The 6,000-nt window shown below is 47.6% G+C and overlaps 1 non-coding gene across 1 annotated transcript; it reads right to left on the reverse strand.

The window, feature by feature from the left end:
- Positions 1-4,614: 4,614 nt before the first annotated feature.
- Trnad-guc (transfer RNA aspartic acid (anticodon GUC)) lies at positions 4,615-4,686 on the reverse strand. Its single transcript has one exon. It is a non-coding gene; the product is annotated as a tRNA-Asp (tRNA).
- Positions 4,687-6,000: the final 1,314 nt, after the last annotated feature.

The following is a 6,000-nucleotide window of genomic DNA, read 5'->3' on the forward strand; positions in this document are numbered from 1 at the left end:
ACCACACCTTCTTGTCTCCTTTTCATCTCCTCACCTCCACCACACCTTCTTGTCACCTTTCCATCTCCTCTACCACACCTTCTTGTCTCCTTTTTCATATCCTCACCTCTACCACTCCTTCTTCCCCTCCTCTCCTCCTTCTCCTCACCTTCTTGTCTCCTTTTCATCTCCTCACCTCTACCACACCTTCTTCCCCTCATCTCCTCCTTCTCCTCACCTTCTTGTCTCCTTTTCATCTCCTCACCTCTACCACACCTTCTTGTCTCCTTTTCATCTCCTCACCTCTACCACACCTTCTTCCCTCATCTCCTCCTTCTCCACACCTTCTTGTCACCTTTTCATCTCCTCACCTCTACCACACCTTCTTGTCTCCTTTTCATCTCCTCACCTCTACCACACCTTCTTCCCCTCATCTCCTCCTTCTCCACACCTTCTTTTCACCTTTTCATCTCCTCACCTCTACCACACCTTCTTCCCCTCATCTCCTCCTTCTCCACACCTTCTTGTCACCTTTTCATCTCCTCACCTCTACCACACCTTCTTGTCTCCTCCTCTCCACACACCTTCTTGTCACCTTTTCATCTCCTCCTTCTCCATACCTTCTTGTCACCTTTTCAGCTCCTCACCTCTACTACACCTTCATGTCACCTTTCATGTCCTCCTTCTCCACACCTTCTTGTCACCTTTTCATCTCCTCACCTCTACCACACCTTCTTGTCTCCTTTTCATCTCCTCACCTCTACCACACCTTCTTCCCCTCATCTCCTCCTTCTCCTCACCTTCTTGTCTCCTTTTCATCTCCTCACCTCTACCACACCTTCTTGTCACCTTTTCATCTCCCCACCACTACCACACCTTCTTGTCACCTTTTCATCTCCTCACCTCCACCACACCTTCTTGTCTCCTTTTCATCTCCCCACCACTACCACACCTTCTTGTCACCTTTTCATCTCCCCACCACTACCACACCTTCTTGTCTCCTTTTCATCTCCTCACCTCTACCACACCTTCTTCTCTCCTTTTTCATCTCCTCACCTCTAACAAACCTTCTTCCCCTCATCTCCTCCTTCTCCTCACCTTCTTGTCTCCTTTTCATCTCCTCACCTCTGGTGAGGTCAGTCAGGTCAGTAGCTTGGAGGGAGAGTACAATAGTCTGGCCAGGAAGATTAAACTAGGGCAGAAACAGTTTATACCTCACAGGGAAGTCAGGTCAACAGGTAATTACCCGCGATGGATGACAGACAGGCTAAAAACTGAAATAGGAAGGAAAAGAGGACTATATGTTAGAATCAAAAGGGGGGAAACTCACCTAAAGGATAGTTACAACGATTTAGCTAGAACAGTAAAGAAGAACACGCTTATGGCAAAACGTAATTATGAGATTAGTGTTGCCAGGGAAGCAAAGACCAATCCAAAGGGCTTCTTTCAGCTATATAAGACCAAGGTTAGGGATAAGATAGGGCCGCTTAAGTCAGGAGAAACACTGATTGATAGTGATGAGGAAATGAGCGAGACGTTAAATAGATATTTCTTAACTGTATTTACCAAAGAAAGATTAGATGATATACCTCAGGGAGAACAAATCTACTGGGGAGAAGAGGTAGAAGGATTAACCGACATCAACATAGTAGGGAGCTCGTGATTAGACAGATTGATAGACTTAAAGTCACATAGGCGCCAGGGCCAGATGAACTTTTCCCCAGGGTAATAAAGGAATGTGAGACTGAAATCAGTGGGCAGTTAACAGAAGTATTTAGGAAGTCGCTAGACACAAGGGTGGTGCCTGTTTCATGGAGGCAGGCACACGTTACTCCAATATTTAAGAAGGGAGACAAATCTTCTTTGGAAAACTATAGGCCGATTAGTTTGACGTCAATCATAGGTAAAGTGATTGAGTCAGTAATAGCTGATAGTATTAGGGACCATATTGACAGACATAATTTTTTCACGACTCACAGCATGGGTTTATTAAAGGAAAGTCGTGCCTCACTAATCTTATATCCTTTTACACTAGGGTATACGAGGCAGCTGACAATGATGAGAGCTATGATGTAGTTTATCTTGATTTTAGTAAGGCCTTCGATAAGGTACCTCACAAGAGACTGTTCAATAAAGTCAGGGCTTATGGAATAAGAGGGAAGGTATTTGATTGGATTAAGGCGTGGATTAGCGACAGGAAACAGAGGGTTACCATTAACGGTAAAAAATCCGAATGGGGTAATGTTACCAGTGGGGTTCCTCAAGGTTCAGTTTTAGGCACGCTTCTATTCATTATCTACATCAGTGACATAGACAATGGGATAACTGGTGACATAGGTAAATTTGCAGATGACACCAAAATAGGACGCACTATTAGGACAGGGGAGGATGCTAGAGCACTGCAGGAGGATCTCAACAAACTGTCAGCTTGGTCTGAGAAATGGCAAATGAATTTTAACATCACCAAGTGTAGCGTACTTAGTGTAGGAACACGCAACCCATTCACAGCGATAGGCAGATCAGAGTGTGAAAGGGATTTGGGAGTGTTAGTGAACTCTGACCTAAAACTAAGGAAGCAATGTATTAGTGCGAGGAATAGGGCGAACTGGGTATAAGGCTTTATTAACAGGACGGTAACCAACAGGAGTGCAGAGGTAATCCTCAGACTCTATTTAGCGTTAGTTAGGCCACACTTAGATTATGCTGTCCAGTTTTGGTGCCCACACTACGGAATGGACATCAGCTTGCTAGAATCAGTTCAGAGGAGGATGACCAAGATGATTCAGGGGCTGAGGAACCTCCCTTATCAAGATAGTCTGAAACATCTAAACTTACATTCACGAGAAAGACGAAGAGTGCGGGGAGATCTGATAAAAGTTTTCAAATGGGTCAAGGGTTACAACAAAGGCGATATAATTAAAGTACTGAGAATTAGCCAGCAGGATAGAACACGCAGTAATGGATTTAAATTAGAAAAGTATAGATTTAGAAGAGAGATAGGCAAGCATTGGTTTAGTAATAGGGTGGTGGGGAAATGGAATAGACTCAGCAATCACATAGTTAGTGCAGGGACGATAGCTTGTTTTAAGAGTAGACTGGATAGCTACATGGACGAGGACGACAGATGGCAGTGAGGTGTGGGTGCAGTAAGGAGACAGGGTACTGGAACGTACGCCCATACCGAAGGTAAACGATGATCAAGCCTCTACCTCTAACCCCTGAAACTACACCTCATCCATCGTGAGTAGTGGGGTGGATTCTGGAGCTGCCCTGTGTAGGCCACTCGGCCTCTTGCAGTTTCCCTATGTTCTTACGTTCTTATTTTCTTATGTGTAGCGCGTGCTCAGGTAAACAGTACTTTTTTTCCCACGACTACACTTTTCCTTCATACTCTTCCTTCTCCCTTTTTTCTTTACTTTTTTATTAGTCTTCTTCGTGGTGGTGCCTCTGGACCGTTGCGCAAGTTTTATTTTTAGTGTGTGTCTCTTTTTATTGTTTGTACCTGTGTCCTCACCTCTGTTGCTCTTATTTTTAGTCAAGAAGAAAACAAAGAAAATAATTACCGCTTCTTCATCCTGGTTACGAAATATCAGGGAAAACAGGAGTGTGTGTGTGTGTGTGTGTGTGTGTGTGTGTGTGTGTGTGTGTGTGTGTGTGTGTGTGTGTGTGTGTGTGTGTGTGTGTGTGTGTGTGTGCGTGCGTGCGTGCGTGCGTGCGTGCGTGCGTGTGTGTGTGTGTGTGTAACTTGTCATTCTTCGCGTCTGAGCTGCCGGCGACCTGATTCTTACAAGGAGGAAAATAGGAGAAGGAGGAGAGGAGATAACAGGAGGAGGAGGAGGAGGAGGAGGGGGAAAACAATAAAAGTGAAACAATCCTCCCTGCTGCCCATTATGACACACACACACATACACACACACACACACAGAGACAAGCACCAGACAGTAATGTGAGAACGATGTCAAGGTTATGGTTTTGCGTGCATGTGTGTGTGTGTGTGTGTGTGTGTGTGTGTGTGTGTGTGTGTGTGTTTAGATCATCACCTCATTCACCACCACCACCACCACAGCGCAATAAGTGTGTGGTCTCGGCAATCCGTATACAAGATATTCTCCATGGTTTTATAAGTGCTGAACTCCCTGTCGCCACCCCGAAAGAGCTTGGCGCTACTTACGTACTTGTGTACTTGTGGTTCTTTTTCCTTTCCTGCCAGCTTTGGCTGGAGGGAGGGGTGGGGGTGGGAAGGAGCCTTCGCCTTTGCTGTCCTTCATCTTCCACCTTTGATTAGATAGTTAGTGTAGCTTGTCACAAACAGCCTCGTAAGGACCAGCAGGTCTGCTGTTGTTTGTTCTTTCTTTGTGTTTCTTTGTTTGTGTGTGTTGGAAGAAGGAAGCAGGGAGGCCTTCCCTTGAGTGTGTGACCTCGACTATCTGTAGGCCTCCTCCTCCTCCTCATTTTTTATGAGATGTATTTAGGCAGTGTGCGAGCCTAATGGGAGGTGAGGAAGCAGAATGTTCTCAGGTGTGTGGGCGTGATCACCTGAATACAAATACGAGTTGTGTTGGAATGCGTGTGTCGACCCAAGGAAGCAGCGACACTAAGTTCAATGCCCATGCCTCAGGTAACAAAACTTTGGTCCTCCCCGGCGGGGAATCGAACCCCGGTCTCCCGCGTGACAGGCGGGGATACTCACCACTATACTACCGAGGACTGAAGGGGAGGAGAAAGTTACTAGTACTTGTACCACCACTACTACCACTGCTGCTGGGCGGGGTGGTTGTTGTGGTGGTGTTGGTGGTAGTAATAGTACTAGTATTTGTCTTAGTAGTAGCAGCAGTAGCAGCAGCAGTAATTTTATTCCTAATCTGCTACAACTCTGCCATACTACTGCTACTCCTAATACTAAAAATAGTAATGTGATGATGATAGAATATAATAAAATAAAAATAAACAGAGCTTTTCCATCATGATGCTAAACTCAAAACTCAAACTAGAATGAGCTGAGGGGGAGAGGGAGGGAGAAGAGAGGGAGAGGGAGACGAGAGGGAGGAGGAAGGTGGAAGGCAGAAGAGTATCGTGTTGACGGGTGTGGGTGATGCTGAGAGAGGCAGTAGAGAAGGGAGATGGGAGGAGGGAGAAGAGATGGGAGGAGGGGAGAAGAGATGGGAGGAGGGGAGAAGAGATGGGAGGAGGGGAGAAGAGATGGGAGGAGGAGAGATGGGAGGAGGAGAGACGAGATGGGAGGAGGGGAGAAGAGATGGGAGGAGGGGAGAAGAGATGGGAGGAGGTGAGAAGAGATGGGCGGAGGGAGAAGAGATGGAGGAGGAGAAGAGATGGGAGGAGGGAGAAGAGATGGGAGGAGGGAGAAGATGGGAGGAGGGAGAAGAGATGGGAGGGGAGAAGAGATGGGAGGAGGAGAGAAGAGATGGGAGGAGGGGAGAAGAGATGGGAGGAGGGCAGAAGAGATGGGATGAGGTGAGAAGAGATGGGAGGAGGAGACGAGATGGGAGGAGGGAGAAGAGATGGGAGGGGAGAAGAGATGGGAGGAGGAGAGACGAGATGGGAGGAGGGAGAGAAGAGATGGGAGGAGGGAAGAAGAGATGGGAGGAGGGAAGAAGAGATGGGAGGAGGGGTAGAGTTGGGTGGTGGGGAGATGAGATGGGAGGAGGGGAGAAGAGATGGGAGGAGGGGAGAAGAGATGGGAGGAGGGGAGAAGAGATGGGAGGAGGAGAGACGAGATGGGAGGAGGGGAGAAGAGATGGGAGGAGGGGAGAAGAGATGGGAGGAGGGGAGAAGAGATGGGAGGAGGGGAGAAGAGATGGGAGGAGGGGAGAAGAGATGGGAGGAGGGGAGAAGAGATGGGCGGAGGTGAGAATAGATGGGCGGAGGGAGAAGAGATGGGAGGAGGAGACGAGATGGGAGGAGGGGAGAAGAGATGGGAGGAGGGAAGAAGAGATGGGAGGAGGGAAGAAGAGATGGGAGGAGGGGAACAGAGATGGGAGGAGGGAAGAAGAGATGAGAGGA

This window comes from Eriocheir sinensis, unplaced genomic scaffold (genome assembly GCF_024679095.1).
Source record: "Eriocheir sinensis breed Jianghai 21 unplaced genomic scaffold, ASM2467909v1 Scaffold259, whole genome shotgun sequence".
NCBI classification, from domain to species: Eukaryota; Metazoa; Arthropoda; class Malacostraca; order Decapoda; family Varunidae; genus Eriocheir; species Eriocheir sinensis.